The following is a 22877-nucleotide window of genomic DNA, read 5'->3' on the forward strand; positions in this document are numbered from 1 at the left end:
GTGTGGGGACCTAGACTAGTTCGGGGTGCTGGACAATTCGTCCTGGGAGTTTGGAGAGAGAGGTCGCTCGTGGCAGCTCGCTTGAAGTAGTGAGTATGGTAATTGAGTCTGTGTAAATTTCAGACTAATCTAAGTTTTAATCCCTTTCTCTTATAGCTGCAGGCCTTTATAACTACGCAGAATATTCAGGGTTGCCACAAGTATCCCAATTGAAATTCTCTGATATTTTCCCGATTTCCCGACAAGTTTTAGCATTTTTCCCTCTCAAATTTTGAGATTTCAAGGGTAAGTAAAGACGTAAGTTGACAACCTGTCTTTGCAGCGACGGAACAAGAAACAATGCCAAACGAGGAAATATCTAAATAAAACTTGCAAGGAGGCGTTTCCGACTCTGAGCAAAAATATTAAATATTAACACCAACATCTTTTGTAATAAACTATTTTTAGATGGAGAAAGCAAGCCAAATAGTGTATGTGTTTCATTAAGACCACAGATGTTACTTTATTCCAATAAAATAAATCACATTTCGTGACAAAAATACGTATTTCCTTGGACTCGCAGGACAGATTTAAAATATCTTCAGTGATTTCAGAAACAACCTCAGAAAAAAATAGACCACTTGGAAAAAGTGAATAAGGCGAAGAAGTGTTGTGTAAACCAACAATATAGGTGACCACCAATAAAAATTTGGTTCTATTATGTTCATTATTGTTGTTTATTACATTTGTTGCTTTACAGGTATTATGTGATTTTTCTTTCGAGAGATATTTGAGTACACAGCATACAAACTACCAGCTACTGCCACAATTTTCTTCTTTCTAATATATAAACTACTTTCGAAGTGCCAAAATGTACTAGAATAAATAAAATGTCTATAAAATTCCACGCCTTGGAGCGTACGTTAGGTGAGACAATAGCAATTTCTGAAATCTATCGTTGTGGCCTCTGGTCTGCCGAGGAGGACTGCAGTCCTGGATCCACGGATAAACCACAAAAATCCACTGCATTATGCCACACACAAACAGATCCGGCCTTCGGGCAGATCGGTGAGACTAGATCTGATGGACAGGACATGCACTTTAGTGAGAAACGAAGGGCTTCAGTTGGGCAGGCCCGATCTGTTAGAGATATTCACCGGCATGGCCTGCCGTTTTGGCCTGTCGTGGAAATCCACTAGTGTATCCAGCTATTCAGGAGTCATAGACATCATGTTGATGATATGGTAGCGCGGTGATCGATCCATGCGGCAGATAACTTGTGCGAATACTGAGAATCAATACTGAAGAGGAAAATAGCAATTCTCCTTAAAGATGACCGCTGAGCCACAGACAGGCACGTATCATACCCTCATAACTAAATTTTTGGTCATAGCCTTTGTCAGAAAACTAAAGCACACACACATTCACACAATCACTCAGATACGACTCATGCACACACGACCACCGTCCCTGGCCGATGCATATAGTCTCTGCCAGCTGCACCCAGCCAGCGACGATGTATGACACCTCAGTAAACAACCATTCCATCTGCTAAGACAGAAATGAGATTTCCAGTGTTTTCTTAAATTTCCCTGATATTTCCCTGACACATCTGAAATTGCTTAATATTCCCTGATTCCCCTGATTTCCAGAATCTGTGGCAACCCTGATATTTCATTCGGAATGGGAAGTGATAAGGTTTTTTTGGGATTGTTAGACTTTACTATTAGTTACTTTCTTCAACGAGAACTTAGAAATGTGCGGACTCTGCTTAGTCGCAATTAGAATATGTGTTTGCCAGTGTGAAGGTATTGCTTATGTTTGTATTTCTTATTTCTTCTTCTTTTTCGTTACTTTCGTCAGTATTTCGTAGTTTCCATCAATTAGTGCGTGTGCTTTTGTTTGCTCAATCTCACATAATCGTCATTGTTTTTTAGAGCGTTCAGTGCGCGGAACCTGTTTCATCTTGCAACTACTCTGCGATAATTTATTTACATGGGTAGTTACTCCCACAGATTAACTGACTCTTCGGAATTTTTATATTCTTTCTAGGTCTTAATTTGAGTTGCTAGGGCCACGTGTCAGGAAAACGAACGAGCCTACATGTCGTCCGTTTTCCTTTCTTGTTTTATATTTGTAGGGCTTAAATTACATTTCCTTCACTTGTGTGCTGTGTTTTACAGGCATTGCCGACCTGAGCTGCATTTCGGATGGTGATTCTAGTTCAATTCCGCGGCTTCAGTTTTCCGCATTTTGCCTCAGGCCTATGGAGCAAACCTTTTGCCGACTATATGTGTTCTTGGTGCATGATATAGTTCATCTAGTTCATTTTCTATCTTCTGTGTGGTGTTAGCATGAATCTGAATTGCGTGTGTGGTTCTTTACCATAAGTGATCCCTATTTTATGAGACTAATGATTTACAAGCCCATCAGGCAAGTTATCTGACTATTTGTTGCACTTATATGGTTATTTAAAGCAAGCACTAGCAATCGTTATGTCTTCATATGAAAGTGTATGGTTTTCTAATTTGATTACGTAAAATAAACACTAAATCTCGTTTAAATTAAATTTTATTGCCAATGTTTTATCCCACATATCCCACGCTCTGTTTCATAGGATAAATTCTGCAGCGTTTGTCACTTGCGCAATTTTCATGCAGGTCTATTTATTTAATTGCTTGTTAATTATGTTTCAATTTTTAAAGTACATTCCGTATGAACAGATCGATTGCCTGGCTGAGAACAGAATGCACACTCCCGTTTGATGAGAGATCCATAGCCACCATGTGGTGAATTAAAATCATTTCTTGTTCGCCAAATTTTAATAGATACAGTTAATGATTTCCACAGATCCCTTCATAATCCACAGTCCTCGATATACATCAAACCATCCGTGCTGTGCACATATGTCATCGCACGTTTACAGCAGTCTCACGGCACACCGTACATTCTCGATTGAAATTCTTAATATCAGTTCACAACATTGAAATTCGTTATCGCATTCTGTTTAATTTCATGTCCTAGCGGTATGCATTGAACAGCCCGTGCAGTATGCTATCAAAACTGCGCTTACAGCGTTAACGCAAGCTAGCTGCCGGCACATCAGATTTTTTGAGAGTAATGTGCAGAATAAAGGTGCAGACTAATAAACAGCGCGACAGAAGTGGTAATTAATTCTCGTCCGCCGTACAGATGCAAATCACAAAACGTATCACGGTCCACGCAATCATTTTTCATCTGCCATGGTCAATACACACTAGCATTCACGCTGCACGACAATCACGTTCTTGCTTCCGATTCGTTGCAGGTGCTTTTCTCTGTCGAACTCTCGATATGTTCCTAAACCATTCAACCCATCTCGCTTCACATAACACTTTCAAAATTCCTTCTATGTCGTCTTACAGTTTAATACAAAACTACAACGTCAATGGAAAATGAATTTAAACTACAAGGTGTGGCGCTTGAATCCGAACAAATGAAATTTTTTTAAAGCAAATTTATTAAAACAAAAGACAAATTAAAATTAAAATTCTTTTGCGTACGAACAGTGGTATCTTTCAAGAGTAACATTACTCGATTTAACCACCTTCAACCGCGATGACCGCCTCCAATCTTTTCCTGAAGCGATCTTACGCACTCTTTAAAACAGAACTGTCCATGTTTGCGAATACTGCTTCGGTAGCGGCTCGTAGAAATGCCACATTAGGGTGCCCCGTCTTATTGGTCAACTAAGCTCCAAACATAGTAGTCAAGGGGGCGGCCATTCGGCGGCCAGAACTTTGACCAAAACGTTCTCCGAGAGCCAGTTTTGGACTAAATGGCTCATACGATGTCCTCCTCTGACATCCGACGCATTGTTCGCTCGCTGACACTCAATACTGATGCCAGTTTCCTCAGAGATTGCCCCGGGTCCTCCAGAATCTGCGTCTGAGCCTTTACGATGACTGCCGCAGTTCTTGACACGTGTTTCCTCGAATGAGATTTCCTCGCCGGGTTAGCGGAACCTTCCCCAGATCCTCCGAACTTGGGCACATTATCGTAAACAGTTGATTGGTTAATTTAAGGGGTGGTCGGATATCCTTCCTGTTATCACCCCATTAACCACCGGCAGAAATATGCGTACAACTCTCTCCAGTAGCGTTATTCATGTCAAAGTGAGTGGGAGTTTTCTAAACGTTTGCGAACCGTGTAACTGAGGCGGGATTTGTGTACCAGCCCAGTAATCAGCTAGAGGGCTGTTGGAAACCTCCTAAAACCACATTCAGTCTGGCCTGTACAGCGACGTTCGTCGTTCATACGTCAGATGGATTTGATGCGTAGCCGGCGCATCCCTCCACCCTGGAAACAGCGGTTTAACATGCACAGCTATCTGAATGGGTGATATGTATAAATGTCACTCATGAGAAATATTGCCCTCCATTCAGTAAAACTAATTTTACAAAAGGTTCACTGACATAAATCTGCAATAAAACAACGAGCTCATGAGATAGTACAACAACGCCCAACTACAACCAACCCCAGTGGACATACAACACAACCGAACAATACAACCTACACTACAACAAATTAACATACGGTCAGCTATGAAGGTACACGGACTCAAAAAGGTACACGGCCTCACAACAGATTCACTGAAGCTTCTCACTACAACACAATTAGATCACACCATGATCTTACCGTGCTTTATCAAACCAAGTAAAAATATAATACAGTCAGATGACGCAATGGACAAAATAATTTTGGCTATTGGACCGCGTCACAGCGAACTACTAAAACAACTAAATTGCCGACGTTTCGATCGACTTGCGGTGGTCCTATTCAGGGCGGTTCACCGCTGTATACCAGTGAATGTCTTCCGTTATACATCTGTTCCTATCTTTGTTCCAGTTGTCGGTGGATGGCACAGCTCAATTGTTCTTAGGGTGTAATTAAGTCAGGGGAACATTTTCAGTTATTTATTGTACAAGAACCAAACATCGTACAGGCATCATACATGTGTCATTTTGAAGAGAAACGCTGAAACTTTTTTATGTATACCGGCACAGCATAGTTTGGTAATTTGCCGATAGTCAGCACTAGTCGCAAAAATGGCGAGTTCAGGTGCGGAGAGCCGCGCGGGATTAGCCGAGCGGTCTAGGGCGTTGCAGTCATGGACTGTGCGGCTGGTCCCGGCGGAGGTTCGAGTCCTCCCTCGGGCATGGATGTGTGTGTTTGTCCTTAGGATAATTTAAGTTAAGTAGTGTGCAGGCTTAGGGACTGATGACCTTAGCAGTTAAGTCCCATAAAATTTCACACACATTTGAACTTTTTTTGCAGGTGCGAAGCGAGCTTTCTGTGTACTGGAGTTCGATAACAACAAGTGTGCTACAGCTGTTCAGCGGATGTTTAGAACCTAGATGTGGTTATGTACCGCCTCCAGCACGTGATGTAGCAGAGCTCCAGAAGAGAATACGGAAGCGACTGTCACAGTAGACGATGCCACGCTGGGATGGGTATAGCAAGAATTTGACTACCGAATTGTCGTCTGCCGGGTCACTCATGTTTCACATATCGAATGTTTGTAAAAAAAGCTTTCAGAGTTTCTCTTCAAGATGCAGTATGTATGACATCCGTACGATTTTTAGTTCTTGTGCAATAAATGATTGGAAGTGTTACCGGAGTTTATATACACTCTTATTGTCATTTTCGCTTATCTCGTGGCTACCGACATTACATATCAGAGATGTCACTGGACTGGTTGTTTTGAAAGGAGTGGCTGTACGGTAAGCTATTGCCTGTCCTACCTAGTGGCTGATTGCAAGGCAACTCTGGTAGGTGATTGGTAGAAGGTAGCGTAGCTGCTGGCTGTTGTCTGTGCCACTATGGTAAATGATTGGTAGACATTCTCTCGTTGTAGACTGGAAAGCAATAGCAAATCAGCAGCTTGTATCTAGAGGGTGGTGCTTTCCTGCAGCGAGGCGTTAAGGTCGCACGGCAGTTCTCTCGCGACCGCTGTTTATTTTGTTAAACCCAGGTCAAGTGGTACTGCTGGTTGACGAATACACGTGGTTCGCCGGCTTGTATCGCTGGAAGCCAGGCCATACGTAACTTGTAGCCATTCTACCTGTTCTGTTGTTAAGACGTTTGCCGACCATTGTGGCCGAGCAATTCCACGCTCTTCAGTCTGGAACCGCGCGACCGCTACGGTCGCAGGTCCGAATCCTGCCTCGGGAATGGATGTGTGTGATGTCCTTAGGTTAGTTAGGTTTAAGTAATTCTAAGTTCTAGGGGACTAATGACCTCAGATGTTAAGTCCCGTAGTGCTCAGAGCCACTTGAACTTTTTTTTTTTTTTGTTAAGACGTTTAATTACTTCAATAGCCTCGCTTATTTTCCGTTGCTGCATCCAAAGCTGGCGAGCAAGCAAGCGAGGTTCTTGGAAATCGATAAGACGGTCACTTTCCTGGTGCTACAGCTGACTGGTTGTTCTTCCCTGGTGGTTCGTAACGTCCGTGCTCGGATAAGCGAGTGCTAATGGCTCTCCCAGTTTCACCAACATAGATTTCGCCACGTTTACACTGAAGTTAGTAGACACATGCAGTGTGGAGGACATTCAGGATTTTCCTACCAATCACCTACTGGAGTTGCCTTCCAATCAGCCACCAGAGTAGCGCAGGCAATAGCACACCGTACAGCCATCCTCTCCATAACACTTCGTTCAAACTGTCCAATGACATCTCAGATATGTGACGTCAGTAGCCACCAGATAATCTAAAATAACAAAGGGACCCATTCAGCAGTATACAGCAGTGAACCGTTCTGAAGAGTACCTCAGCAAGTCGGGTTCGAGCGTCGGCAGTTGAGTTGTTTTAGTACTTTGCAACGACGCGGCCCAATACATAAGATCATTTTATCCAAAACGACACCGGCTGTGGAAGCCTACTAGCTTATACCAGATCACACAATGGCTCTGCCATGCTTTTTCAGTTCGACTATAATTATATAGAGAAAAGTTCTGCCAATTCAGACGCAGCCACGGCCCTACTATGTTTTGATAATTAAACTCGGTTTCACACTGATGCCAGCACAAATGCAAATATGAGTACTAGAGTCCTGCATGACCGAGTAAGCGAGCACAAAATACGGGATGGGGCGAGCACACCCTAACTGGATAGGCTGCCCGCACTAGTTCTAGTGACTGAGCATAGATGCCGTGACCGAATACGTAGCACGTTACTTCAAACACATTACACGTGTCATTATCCGTGTGAGACTGCAGCCAGTACGGGCTTCTCATTTGTTGTGTGTCTCTCTCTCTGTAATCATGCAGCGCGAGGAAGCCAGTGCAGTAAGACGTAAGATTGAAACCAATGTTTACACATTGAAAAACGGGAAGGTCTAAAAAGCCAAGTATGGAGTAAATTTCTGTTGTTTGTAGATGAAAATAGTGCGTCTACTGGGTACGTATCGTGCATAAATTGCTCCAAATTACTGTGCTTCCAGTCGGGAACCACTCATTTAAAGAAACACAGTTTGCAAGAAATCTCACAAAGATACAGCACCTTCAGGGATACCGGCAGTAATAAAAAATAGTATTACAGAAAAGTGTGTTGTAATGTGTGCTAAAGATATGAGGCCTTTTAATGTTGTTTCCGGTGAAGGTTTCAGAGAATTAGGCCAAGAATTAATACATCTAGGTGCGCATTATGGAGACGTTAACGTGGCTGATGTCATGCCACATCCCTCTACTATAAGCAGACATGTCAAAGAACAAGCTGATGCAATACGAAACAGCATAATGCCTTCTGTTATTAATAAAACATGTGCTGCGACAGTTGATATGTGGACTGATTCGCATAATCAGGTGCACTATTTGACGCCTACAACACATTGCATTAACAGAGATTGGTCTCTCGTGAACAATGTTTTATTTACAACAAAATTCCCGGACGTTAAGAAGACGGGAGTAAATATTATCAAAGAAATTGAAGAGAGGATGGCTGATTGGGACATTTGCACAGTTTTGTTTTTGTCTCCGACCAGGGTGCCAAAGTAATAAAGGCTGTGGAAAATCACGAAAGGATTCCTTGTGCTGCTCATTGTATAAACACAGCACTTAGCCATACTTTCGATGAACACAACTTCTTGTTACATCATGCCCCCAACATCACATCAACAATAAATACTGCAAAATGCATTGTAAGGTACGTTAAGAAAAGTGGCCTCTGCTCGTCTTTGAAATCATCGTTGAAACAAGAGGTCTGCACACGCTGGAACAGCTTGTACGCTATGTTGGAATCCTTACACACCCAGTATAATGAAGTTGCAGCTTTGTTGGCGGAAAAGGACTCCGCTTACAGATTGCAAGGATACGATAATGAGCTTGCAGGAAAAATTGCGCATTTTCTGAGACCATTTAAAGAGGCCACAGATGAATTAGAACGCGAAAAAGAACCGACAATTCAGTTAGTTGTTCTTTGGTTTCACAAACTGCAACAAGTCTGCAGTGTCAGTGACACTGACTGTCAGGTGAATAATTACTGCAGTTAAAGACACTGTTTCATTATGATACGCGATAGATTTATAATTAACTAGCGTAATAGATGTGTACTAACAGATATGTATTTTTTAACAGGAGGTACAAAGGATTAAAAATCGAGCCTTCACTTTCGTTTGTGAGAAGATTGTGATCACTTCCAGACACAAATTTGCTACGGTTCTTTAGCCATCTTTCCGTGATCTTACTATGCTTGAAATAAATGAAAAGCAGGAAATTCTTAGCAATGTGTGACAAATTTGTGCTACGTACGCAGGTACAACATGCAATCATTAACATAACCGTTTTTGCATAGTTAGTGGATAGTGTATTATAGAGAAATGGGAATGTTATAATTCGTATGATATTTCATTAACGTAAAACACCTCGTTTTTAGGGGAAAGTTTCGATGATTTCCACATCAGTTCCGTATTACTTGTCTCTTTTGTTTATTATCATAGATCCTTCTAGTACTGTGTCATCACCACCCAGAAAGAGAGATCGTTCAAGGAATGGAGAAACAACAGATCACCGCAGCAGATGAAATAGATCTCTACATTTTAATGCACTCCGGAGATGATGATGACATCTTAAAGTGGTGGAGCAGAAATGAAACAGATCTGCCAGGCCTGGCTGCAGTTGCAAGACGTATTTTATATATCCCAGCAACAAGCGCACCAAGTGAAAGATACTTTAGTAAAGCCGGCATGTTACTAACAAATCGCCGCGGCCAATTCAATCCGGAACGCGTTAGTAATTTACTGCTGATCAACAATAACTATAAATTTGTTTCTGCTGCAGACAAGTGAAAAGTATGACAAGTTACGTCTGTAAATGTTTAATGTTCTTTGTATGCTTTCTTTATGAAGATGGTTGTCTTCTAGACTACAGGGAAAGCACTTATTTAATGTTTCCTATTAATGAAAGGAAAAATATATCTTCAGTTTGGAAATGAGACTCGTCTTCTATTCGCGATTGTATTGAAATATCATTTTACTTTTCAAGTGCTTTATGAATTTAGCTGTGTCACGTACCCATTCTTGGAAACATTACTTTTGTATTAAAAGAGAGAGGGACAGATATAAATACGTTGTGTGTGTGTGTGTGTGTGTGTGTGTGTGTGTGTGTGTGAGAGAGAGAGAGAGAGAGAGAGAGAGAGAGAGAGACAGACAGAGTCAGAGGCGTTGGATTCGTACAGTACAGTGCAGCGAGCCGGGGCGAGGCAAGATGAGACGTCAGCGGTAACCGGTCATGCTCGCTTATCCGCGTGTCCTGAATCCGGACAACAGACATGGGGCGAGTACGTGACCGAGCCGAGTCGTTTGGGGCCGGACACGAGCGGCTCGGTCCCCCTGTCAACAGGCGAGCCGTGACCGGTCAAACATTGAGCGTTGCAGCACTCTAATGAGTATCACTCAACAATATAGTTCAATCTTATACCTTGTTTGCCCGCCGCCGTCATGGAAACTCTCTTCTGCATTTCCTTCCTCGAGGTTAACGCTGTCTGCTGTTGGGGCCCAGTCATGTCTCCCGTTACAGCCGGTAACACCGCGTGTTGACCATTTGGAGTTCAACTGCTCTGGTGCCTCCACGCCGTCTCTCTGACGCCGCGGCACTGTTTGGGTTGTACAAAGCCTGTGTACTTTCGCCGGCGTATCCCGGCCCACTTCTGCTAACCAGCTCCGTCCCCACTGCCGCTTAGTTTGGAAACGGCAGCGGCCAACCCCTGGATCACACACGCTGGAACGTAAGCAAGACACCCAGCGCTGAACAAAGTGTTGGCCGCCGCTGCCCACAGCTGAATGGCTCTGGCACCGGGGGCGAGCTGGTGTGGCCGCTTCGGCTGGGTATTCAAACTGACTTTTGCTGTAACCTTAGAGAAATTTTCATTTGATATGTTCTTTATATTATTTAAAAAAGCATTAACAAATGTGTACTAACAAGATCGTTATTTAACAGTGGTACTACCCAATTCTTTAGAAAATCAATTTTACAATCTCACCACAGTTTTTTAAAGGAAATAGGAAGCCCGGGATCACTGGTGATTGTTTTACAATTTTAATTTGACTCAAAACAGACTTTATTATAAACTTCAGTTCGGACATTTGCCCTCTTACTGATGCAATGTATAAATCTTCACTTTGATTAAATTACATAAACACGAATAAGAATGATATTATTTTGCGTCCGCAACCAAAATCATTGATAGTAGGCACAGTGAATAATCAATCACAAACAAGCGTTCTTGTTTAACTATGTCTCAAGAGCGTAATAACACTATACACTTCCAACCAAAGTTACACAGCCACAATACCACAACTTCATAAAGAACAAAGAGGTCTTAAAGCTTAATGAAACTGAACTGCCCACATCAAGGTCCACAGGGAAACATGCTTATACTAAACATACAAGGTGGGCCAACCACGGTCGCAAGAACTTGCACACAGAAATAATAACAAGTTGCACGTTCATCAAAGATACACAGTTGACTAAAATAGGTGTTAAATATGAATGACTACTAATAACTAAACCAGTAAAATAACTTACAGAAACGGTAGTATTATAACAGGACGACCCCACTGAACTAAAGGACATAATGACACAGGGTCACATAGCAGGCAGTATCTATTTATATATAATCCGACCGACACCACAATGAGCAGTCCTGACAATCCATAACCGCGCCGACAACAGGGAACAAGCAGTCTTAAAAATTGGCGTGCTGCACAAATAGATTGCAATGAAAACAAGGTCAAATCACAGCCACACTGGAATAAATAATAAGCACACCACCAAATTCTTACGGAGCAATACTCTAAAATTACCTGTATCCCAGTAAATCAGCAGCAGACTTTAGAGATCACTTCCAGTTGCCTTAAGACAGTTCCAACATTAAATGAACATACCAAATGCTGCCGTGACAAATGATTAAACCATTAACTCTACGGCTGCCGGGCGCGTACACAACCGCAGCCAGTCCCGAACCTGGCAGTATGCGCTAAAACAAGTTAAAATTTGCATGGAAACCACTTAAAACACACACTCCACGGATAAACAGAAACGGAATGTGGAACATACGTCTCCTTAAAAATATCCACTGTGGAAAAAACTTCTTAGCTGAACACTTAGCTGAAAACTTCTTAGCTGAACACAGAAAAAAAGTCATACATAACTTGGAGCTTGCAAATTACGAGCTGGAAAGATGTTCAGCGTAAGACGACGAACCCACCACAATTTTGCACGTCAAGGCGCCAATGATCGGCACCGTAGATCCGGCGCGCGCCAAAAGACAAGGGCGGCGAGCACGGCGAGGTCCATGCACCACGGTTAGGGACGCGGGCTTCGTTTTCAAGATGGCTCGCTGAACGCCGACCGGAGACTCTCTTGTCACACGTTCACCCGGAAAACAGCCGGGGCAGGAGTCAAAGATAGCAGTACAGCCGAATATCGATATCAGTGATGCAAGTGGAGCACCCTAGCGCCAGCCGCCACCGCTCAGTAATAATGAGAAGTCTTTGCTGTAAGATTTAGAAGCATCCGACCCATCTTACATTTCAAAGCGGTGGGTTACTCTGTGCTGTTAATGAAGTAAATAAATAAACGTGCCTTCCCACGGCTTCAAGCTCTGCTGACGCGCTGCGCTCGCTGTCAGACAGATACGCGCGCCTCCTCGCTCGCCGGAGAGCATGAGCGCGGACTGCTGGGTGGTTGTGAATTTAAGCGTGCCGCGAAATTGCTATTTCCCGGCTCTGCACCGTTACTCTGACTTTTGAATTGACTTACCGGCTAATTACTGTGGTGCCTATACATTTACTTGCACTCCTAGCCACGGTACAAATCGGCACAGTTCACAGTGAAATATCATATCCAGAGAGAAATAATCAAAATTGTCAGGAAAAAAATACTAGGACCGAAAGCTAAAATCTGAACGCTGGTTTTCATGCCTCTAAATACACTACTGGCCATGAAAATTGCTACACCAAGAAGAAATGCAGATGATAAACAGGTATTCATTGGACAAATATATTATACTAGATCTGACATGTGATTATATTTTCACGGAATTCGAGTGCATAGATCCTGAAAAATCAGTACCCCGATCAACCACCTCTGGCCGTAATAACGGCCTTGATACGCCTGGGCATTGAGTCAAACAGAGCTTGGATGGCGTGTACAGGTACAGCTGCCCATCCAGCATCAACGCAATACCACAGGTCATCAACAGTAGTGATTGGCGTACTGTGACGAGCCAGTTGCTCGACCACCATTGACCAGACCTTTTCAGTTGATGAGAGATCTGGAGAATGTGCTGCCCAGGGGAGCAGTCGAACATTTTCTGCATCCAGAAAGGCCCATACAGGACCTGCAACATGCGGTCATGCATTATCCTACTGAAATGTAGGGTTTCGTAGGGATCGAATGAAGGGTAGAGCTACGGGTCGTAACAAATCTGAAATGTAACGCCCACTGTTCAAAGTGCCGTCAATGCGAACAAGAGGTGATCGAGACTTGTACCCAATGGCACCCCATACCATCACCAGGCAACGCCGGTAAACTGTTTTTTTTTTTTTTTGTATGAGAAATCGACTGGAAAATTTCCTCATGTCAGCACGTTGTAGGTGTCGCCACCGGCGCCGGCCGGAGTGGCCGAGCGTTTCTAGGCGCTACAGTCCGGAACCGCGCGACCGCTACGGTCGCAGGTTCGAATCCTGCCTCGGGCATGGATGTGTGTGATGTTCTTAGGTTAGTTATAATCACGAAGTTGGCCTCGATCTATTGACCTTGACACGAAAGAGCTAGCCGCGCGGGATTAGCCGAGCGGTCTGGGGCGCTGCAGTCATGGACTGTGCGGCTGGTCCAGGCGGAGGTTCGAGTCATCCCTCGGGCATGGGTGTGTGTGTTTGTCTTCAGGATAATTTAGGTTAAGTAGTGTGTAAGCTTAGGGACTGATAACCATAGCGGATAAGTCCCATAAGATTTCACACTCATTTGAACGAAAGAGCTAACCTTGTTTGTCTCGTAACTTCCGCAGCATTGTTTCTAATAGGACCTCTTACTTTAATCTTACGTGTTTTCAGAACTGGCAATTCCTCATTGGCATTACACTGCATGAATAAATTTTCTGAGATCGCAGTCAGTTCACTTCCGCTATCAATTACAATATTGACTGGGATATGCTTTACCATGGCCTTCACAATTGGTTGAATTTGAAAGGGTTGGTTCTGTTCTTGTTTTTCATGCATCAACGAATTCTCCACTGAATCATACATGTGTCTTTTCAGAACTTTCCCCTGTGAATTCGAACTTTCTGTAGGATAAGCTTCGACTGCTACTTCTCTCTCTCTTATTTCCTCTTCTCTATTTCTTCCTTCATTTACGCTTTCTTCAACATCCTCTACTTTTTCCTCATCCTCGTCTATCTTCTCCTTCTTCGTCGCTACTTCCACATAATCGCATCTAAATGCTCTAATTATCGCTTCATAACCTCATTCATTATATACGTTGGGTTGTGTGCCCACTAGTAACTTATTTTCAACTTCTGTCGACTGCGCATTATCCTCATTGAATTCGCTTTCCCTGGTTTCAATCTCAAATAGCTCTGCAATACTCATTACTTCGTCCTTTCCTCCTACATTCGTTGTGCATGCCTCTGGTAATTCATCTTCCTCGTCAGTATTCTCCCAATTAATTTCGTCCCAACACGATATTGTTATTCTACTGTCTTCGTTTTCATCTGGTCCCTGTGGATTTGTTTCTTCCTTCTTCTCTTCTCGTGATAAGGTATTTACTTCTCTGTTCAAGGTGCTGCAATTGTCCTGGGTCGGTGCGTCATTCCCTTTGGCATGGGCGCTTAGCTGTCAATTCGAACGTTTTTCGGAGTTTGGTGGTCTTACCTCCACCTCTTCTATCTGTATTCTCTTTTCTTGCTCCGCTAGTTGATATTGGTTTCTTTGCTGATAATTTGTCTGTCTATTGGCGCTCCAATACCCGTTCCGGTTGTCGTTATTCCCTCTGCAATAGTTGTTGCCGTTCCTGGGTGAATTATAGTTATTGCCATATTCTCTTCTAAATCCATAACCGGTTCTTTATTGAAATCTATTGTCGTTTCTTGGTGCGAAGTTATCACGTGGTTCGTAATTATTGTTTCTTCGTACTGAGTCTTGTGGATTTCACTGCTTTTTGCTTTCGTTTTCACGTGCGCTTCGTCTTTTTCTTGCGTCATCTTCCGAAAATATGAACTCTAGTTCCCTTAGAATACCTTTAAATGCTTCGACGTCATTGCCTCCGCGACCTACTAATGATTGCTGGTATTTCAATGGTAACTTCATCGCGCATAATTTAATCAACTCTCCGTCACTGTATGGTACATCTAAGCATTGATTTTTGTTTGCCATTACTTCGAAAAATTTCACGGGTCTCTTCTCTCCTGAATTTTCAAAACATGGGTTCTGTAATAATACGTACTTCACTCTGTTCTGTGCTTCGCTGGACCAATATCGTGAGAGAAACTTCTCTCTGAAATCTCCGTACGATCGGCATGTCGCTGCAACATTCTGCATGGTTTCTGCGACTGTTCCTGACATGTGTGCACATATAAAGTCTAATTTGTGTGCTAACGTCCAGTGTTCTGGTAATCCTACTCGGAATTGATCAATAAAAGTTCGTGGATGTAATGAGTTTCCTTCTCGAAAGTGTTGAAATTTTCTGACTGTGAGGAAATGATCGTTGTCATACTTCGTCATAGTTCCATATGAAATTCGCGATTCTTCGCCACTTTTGTTTCTGATCACTTCTCCCGTCGTTCTTTCCGGTTGTGGTAGATCCATTGGATGTCCACTGTAACTTTCGCCTACCCTTGCGTAGTATCGTTGGAGTGGCACGCAATAATTTTCTTCCATCGGTTGTGAACGTGTAGCTGAATGCATTGCACTGTACTCTTCGCGACCTGGCTTTTCATTGCCATGTATTGGTTCGGTATCTTGTCTGGATAACCTTGCCGCTTCAGTGCACGATCCAAACTGTCTTGAAACATACATTTGTGGTTCTACAAGTGTTTGTGGTGCCGTTTGTTCATCAAGAATTTCAAAACGTGTTTGTTGCGGTGCAGGCTGTCTGATTTCACGTATGTTATTTTCCGCCTGTGATCGGAATCGAAGATGCATGATATCTTCGTTAATTGCTGTTTTTCCGGTGCTGTTACAGATACGGATGTGGTTGCAGACTCAGTGCTTGTTCGATCTTGTTCACTACGCTCTTCAATGGTTTGCAACAACTCTGTTCGCAGTTTCTGAAATTGTTGCTTCGTTTGCGCTTCTATTTTCACTATGCGGTTATCATATCTTTTCAGCGCTGCTTTTGTGATACGTTCGTGTAGCACACTGTTTTCAACAATTTCACGCGCTGTACCTGCTGCTTGTCTAGTAATTACGTTTATCTGTTTCTCTAGTTTCTTGAATTCTCCCTGGGTGTTGTTACGTAATGTTTTGATCTCGTCCTGAGTGTCATTACGCAATGTTTGTACGTCCGCTTGTACCTTGTCAATGTCTGTTCTCAATTGATTGTGACCTGTTACTATGTTTCCTATCACTTCTCGAGATTCTTTTGCCTCGTCTTCAATATGACTTGGGTGTAACCTAATTTTTATTGTTTTGTTCTTTAATCTCACGCATTTGTCTCGTGATTTCTGCAGTTTGCTTCGTCGTTTCTGCATTCTGAATTTTAATTTGGTTTGCAATTTCTTTATTTTGTCTTGTCATGGATTCCGTCATTAACTGTAATAATTCTGCCAGATTGGTGGGTCCCATTGCGTTTTCTTCCGACGTCCTACGCTCTGTGTTTTCGCCCAAGTGTTGGTTTGCAACCGAATGCATTGAACTGTGCGGTGACACGTTTCTGCTCGAATTCCTTGTATTCTGTGGTGAGGGAGCTCTGATTACTTGTACTATGGGTTCTACGCATTCAAGACGCAAGTTAGAATCGTCATCGGCTGTCTCTCTACTTTCCAGCTCCTCTGTCGTATGCTGGCCTAGGTTTTCTGTGCCTTGGCGTACATTATCCTAGTTATGGTGTGTTATCTGTCCTATTTCTCGCGATACTGCATCGTCTGTAGTACTGTCCTCTATTCTCTATCCATCTTCATGTTGGGTCTCTACCCCAATTCGGTCAAGGTCTCGCTCTGCCATTGCTAATCTTTCCGAATCCCTTATTTTCTGTTTTAAAAGCAATTCACGCGCCCTATTCGCGTCAACATGCGCTCATACGATCTCACGCGTTTCATAAACTTTTTGCACACACGACTGGACAATCCATTCACTTACTTGTTGGGTCAGAACCAACTTGTCAACGATGTATCCGGCACCTGTGCGCTTGCATTGGAGAGAAAACTTAATTCTAACAATATTAAAATTCATAACTTTATTATGCTATTGTCTCTGCTAGAATGTCTCACTTTCTATTGAATACTTTCTTACTATCTATCGCTGCAGCTACTGTTTTCAACTGTTTATAGCTTTCAAAAAAAATTTATTACGAAAATTTTTAACAGGATATTTTTCTGACCTAGTTAGGCATGTGGTCGACCTTCAATCATGGTATGTTACCATCCTGGCAGGGCCGCCATTCTCTAACATTCTGTGTGGTGTCTATTGTTCTATGTCGTCTGTCCCTACCACTTTCGCGCAACGACGCTCTGAGCGTGTTTTTTAGGCAATTGACTAGTTTGAACATGGGACCTGTTGCTGGTAAGGAGACGCCAGACCACACATGACATGTAGAGTTCAGAAGAGTTCAGTGAGACTTTTTTTTAACATCAGTCTACTGACTGGTTTGATGCGGCCCGCCACGTATTCCTTTCCTGTGCTAACCTCTTCATCTCAGAGTAGCACTTGCAACCTACGTCCTCAATTATTTGCTTGATGTATTCCAATCTCTGTCTTCCTCTACAGTTTTTGCCCTCTACAGCTCCCTCTAGTACCGTGGAAGTCATTCCCTCATGTCTTAGCAGATGTCCTATCATCCTGTCCCTTCTCCTTATCAGTGTTTTCCACATATTCCTTTCCTCTCCGATTCTGCGTAGAACCTCCTCATTCCTTACCTTATCAGTCCACCTAATCTTCAACATTCGTCTATAGCACCACATCTCAAATGCTTCGATTCTCTTCTGTTCCTGTTTTCCCACAGCCCATGTTTCACTACCATACAATGCTGTACTCGAGACGTACATCCTCAGAAATTTCTTCCTCAAATTAAGGCCGGTATTTGATATTAGTAGACTTCTCTTGGCCACAAATGCCTTTTTTGCCATAGCGAGTCTGCTTTTGATGTCCTCCTTGCTCCGTCCGTCATTGGTTATTTTACTGCCTGGGTAGCAGAATTCCTTAACTTCGTTGACTTCGTGACCATCAATCGTGATGTTAAGTTTCTCGCTGTTCTCATTTCTACTACGTCTCATTACCTTCGTCTTTCTCCGATTTACTCTCAAACCGTACTGCGTACTCAATAGCCTGTTCATTCCGTTCAGCAGATCATTTAATTCTTCTTCACTTTCACTCAGGATAGCAATGTCATCAGCGAATCGTATCATTGATATCCTTTCACCTTGTATTTTAATTCCACTCCTGAACCTTTCTTTTATTTCCATCATTGCTTCCTCGATGTACAGATTGAAGAGTAGGGGCGAAAGGCTACAGCCTTGTCTTACACCCTTCTTAATACGAGCACTTCGTTCTTGATCGTTCACTCTTATTATTCCCTCTTGGTTGTTGTACATATTGTATATGAATCGTCTCTCCCTATAGCTTACCCCTACTTTTTTCAGAATCTCGAACAGCTTGCACCATTTTATATTGTCGAACGCTTTTTCCAGGTCGACAAATCCTATGAAAGTGTCTTGATTTTTCTTTAGCCTTGCTTCCATTATTAGCCGTAAAGTCAGAATTGCCTCTCTCGTCCCTTTACTTTTCCTAAAGCCAAACTGATCGTCACCTAGCGCATTCTCAATTTTCTTTTCCATTCTTCTGTATATTATTCTTGTAAGCAGCTTCGATGCATAAGCTGTTAAGCTGATTGTACGATAATTCTCGCACTTGTCAGCTCTTGCCGTCTTCGGAATTGTGTGGATGATGCTTTTCCGAAAGTCAGATGGTATATCGCCAGACTCATATATTCTACACACCAACGTGAATAGGCTTTTTGTTGCCACTTCCCCCAATGATTTTAGAAATTCTGATGGAATGTTATCTATTCCTTCTGCCTTATTTGACCGTAAGTCCTCCAAAGCTCTTTTAAATTCCGATTCTAATACTGGATTCCCTATCTCTTCTAAATCGACTCCTGTTTCTTCTTCTATCACATCACCCTCATAGAGGCTTTCAATGTATTCTTTCCACCTATCTGCTCTCTCCTCTGCATTTAACAGTGGAATTCCCGTTGCACTCTTAATGTTACCACCGTTGCTTTTAATGTCACCAAAGGTTGTTTTGACTTTCCTGTATGCTGAGTCTGTCCTTCCGACAATATATCTTTTTCGATGTCTTCACATTTTTCCTGCAGACATTTCGTCTTAGCTTCCCTGCACTTCCTATTTATTTCATTCCTCAGCGACTTGTATTTCTGTATTCCTGATTTTCCCGGAACATGTTTGTACTCTCTCCTTTCATCAATCAACTCAAGTATTTCTTCTGTTACCCATGGTTCCTTCGCAGCTACCTTCTTTGTACCTATGTTTTCCTTCCCAACTTCTGTGATGGCCCTTTTTAGAGATGTCCATTCCTCTTCAACTGTACTGCCTACTGCGCTATTCCTTATTGCTGTATCTATAGCTTTAGAGAACTTCAAACGTATCTCGTCATTCCTTAGTACTTCCGTATCCCACTTCTTTGCGTATTGATTCTTCCTGACTAATGTCTTGAACTTCAGCCTACTCTTCATCACTACTATATTGTGATCTGAGCCTATATCTGCTTCTGGATACGCCTTACAGTCCAGTATCTGATTTCGGGATCTCTGTCTGACCATGATGTAATCTAATTGAAATCTTCCCGTATCTCCCGGCCTTTTCCAAGTATACCTCCTCCTCTTGTGATTGTTGAACAGGGTATTCGCTATTACTAGCTAAAACTTGTTACAGAACTCAATTAGTCTCTCTCCTCTTTCATTCCTTGTCCCAAGCCCACATTCCCCTGTAACCTTTTCTTCTATTCCTTCCCCTACAACTGCATTCCAACTGCATGACTATTAGATTTTCGTCCCCCTTTACATACTGCATTACCCTTTCAATATCCTCATACACTTTCTCTATCTGTTCATCTTCAGCTTGCGACGTCGGCATGTATACCTGAACTATCGTTGTCGGTGTTGGTCTGCTGTCGATTTTGATTAGAACAACACGGTCACTGAACTGTTCACAGTAACACACCCTCTGCCCTACCTTCCTATCATAACGAATCCTACACCTGTTATACCATTTTCTGCTGCTGTTGATATTACCCGATACTCATCTGACCAGAAATCCTTGTCTTCCTTCCACTTCACTTCACTGACCCCTACTATATCTAGATTGAGCCTTTGCATTTCCCTTTTCAGATTTTCTAGTTTCCCTACCACGTTCAAGCTTCTGACATTCCACGCCCCGACTCGTAGAACGTTATCCTTTCGTTGATTATTCAATCTTTTTCTCATGGTAACCTCCCCCTTAGCAGTCCCCTCCCGGAGATCCAAATGGGGGACTATTCCGGAATCTTTTTCCAATGGAGAGATCATCATGACACGTCTTCAATTACAGGCCACATGTCCTGTGGATACACTTTACGTGTATTTAATGCAGTGGATTCCATTGCCTTCTGCATCCTCATGTCGATGATCATTGTTGATTCTTCCGCCTTTAGGGGCAATTTCCCACCCCTAGGACAAGAGAGTACCCTGAACCTCTATCCGCTCCTCCGCCCTCTTTGACAAGGCCGTTGGCAGAATGAGGCTGACTTCTTATGCCAGAAGTCTTCGGCCGCCAATGCTGATTATTTATCAAAATTTTGGCAGTGGCGGAGATCGAACCCGGGAACGGAAGACATGTTGATTATGAATGAAAGACGCTACCCCTAGACCCCAGGGTATCTAGCTATGATATAACCAAATGCTTAATGATTTCGGCGTCAGCTCCAGTACACTCCCTATAAAAGAATCTTAATACTATCTAAATTTAGTGGAAGGGATTCAAGGCTTCCCTATTTTTAGTTAGCTGGTAAAATAGCGTCGAAAAAGAAGTTAAGTTTACCATTGTAAATTTTATTCTACTCACAAAACATTGTTTATAAATTGAACTATTGATAAAAGGAAATGTTTTAATACAGGATGATAAAAAGCAACTGCGTTCAACAAAAATGTGAACGAATATTCCCTGAATGGGTTTCCAAGTTTTACAATGGATCGAAGGATGACCTTTGTCATATCACATCTATAATCTAAGTTTAAGTTTCACAAAAGAGAAAACTATCAAAATGGTGACCCTCAATTATCTTTAATTACTCATCTAACTTGTCGTAAATTACAGTGGCTAATGTGGCTTGTCAATAATTATATAACAGAAAAATCATCACGTTTCAGATTTAAACTTACGTAGCAAATGTGAATACCATGAGCTTTAATTGACGATCGACACTAGTATTACGCAAAACGGGGGTGTAACAGATGAGACTTCTGCAGTTCTGAGTGAAGCCTTACGCGCTGTTATGCGGCATCGCGTGCGTTCATTACCTTGTCGTCGGTCGGCACAACTCCACGCACCTCACCGACTCCGAAGCAACTCTTTCCTAACTTCTCGTTACTACAATTTATCGAAGTTGGTTTAAAAAAATATATCTGGCTGTGTTTTCATCTGACCAATCTGGGTCTCAATGTTAACCTTAAGCTCCACCTAAAAAAATTCTGTCTATCCAATGAGAAACGTTATACTTTTCGTGGTGGGGCAATGTTTTTAACGTTTGAACGTAACCGAGACGCGAAAAAGTCTCACGCTAAAACTTGCGGCTGGTGTAGCCCTTTTAGTGTTATCATAAGATCTATACTGTTCTTCTGGAGTGCTCTAGCTTTTAACATGGACTGGGGGGGTGGTCCTGGTGGTTAGCTGGCGACGTGGGTGTCCGTCCCTTATCGTAGGGCCTTCTAGCTTAACATGGTTCTGCTCTCGGCTTCTGTTCTCGTTTCTCCCCTCGGAACTACGTCTATCTCACGGTGGGAAGGTATGGCATGCATTTAGGCATTCTTGTGTTAGTCTGTGGTATTCCATTTGCTCACTCGTTACTCGTATTACTTTGGTTAATTTATTGTCGCGATTATTTCGTAGCTATGTGACATACTACTCGATTTGCTTATCATGTCAGGGTTTTCATGGAAGGTGTTGGATTTGCCTGACGCCTTACAAGTTGCTCAGCCACAATTGACCAGACGTTTTCAATTGGAGAGAAATATGGAGAATGCGCTGGCCAGGGCAGCAGTCGAACATTTCCTGTATCCAGAAATGCCCATACAGGACCTGCAACATGCTGTCGTGCATTATCCTGCTGAAATGTAGGGTTTCGCAGGGATTGAATTAAGGGTAGAGCCACGGGTCGTAACACATCTGAAATGTAAAGTCCACTGTTCAAAGTGCTCTCAGTGCCAACAAGAGGTGACTGAGACGTGTAACCAATGGCACCCCATACCATCACGCCAGGTGATATGCCAGTATGGCGATGACGAATACACGTTTCCAATGTGCGTTCACCGCGGTGTCGCCAAACACGGATGCGACCATCATGATGCTGTAAACAGAACCTGGATTCATCCGAAAAAATGACGTTTGGCCATTCGTGCACCCAGCAGGCGCTCCTGTCTGTGATGCAGCGTCAAGGGTAACCGCAGCCATGGTCTCCGAGCCGATAGTCCATGCTGCTGCAAACATCGTCGAACTGTTCGTACAGATGGTTGTCTAGCAAACGTCCCCATCTGCGGATCGAGGCATGGCTGCACGATCTGTTACAGCCATGTGGATAAGATGCCTGTCATCGCGACTGCTAGTGATACGAGGCCGTTGGGATCCAGCACGGCATTCCGTATTACCCTCTGTAGTGTCCCTTTTGCAATATTCACCCTTATCAAGGTGATACATAAATAAAACTGACAGTATGTGACTCAAAATGAATTGCAAACATTGATTTATCATTGATTTAACTGTAAGAATATACAATATATATATCGATAAATGCAGAAATGACATTATTTTTATTGTATGAGATTATAATGAGAGGGTGATGTAGGGAAGCAGCCTACTCACGCCGTAATAAATTCACATCAGTCTTTCCATTGTGTGCCAGCCAGTCCGCTGTAACTAGCTCTGACGTCATAAATGT

The sequence above is a fragment of the Schistocerca piceifrons genome, chromosome 4, assembly GCF_021461385.2.
Source record: "Schistocerca piceifrons isolate TAMUIC-IGC-003096 chromosome 4, iqSchPice1.1, whole genome shotgun sequence".
NCBI lineage: Eukaryota > Metazoa > Arthropoda > Insecta > Orthoptera > Acrididae > Schistocerca > Schistocerca piceifrons.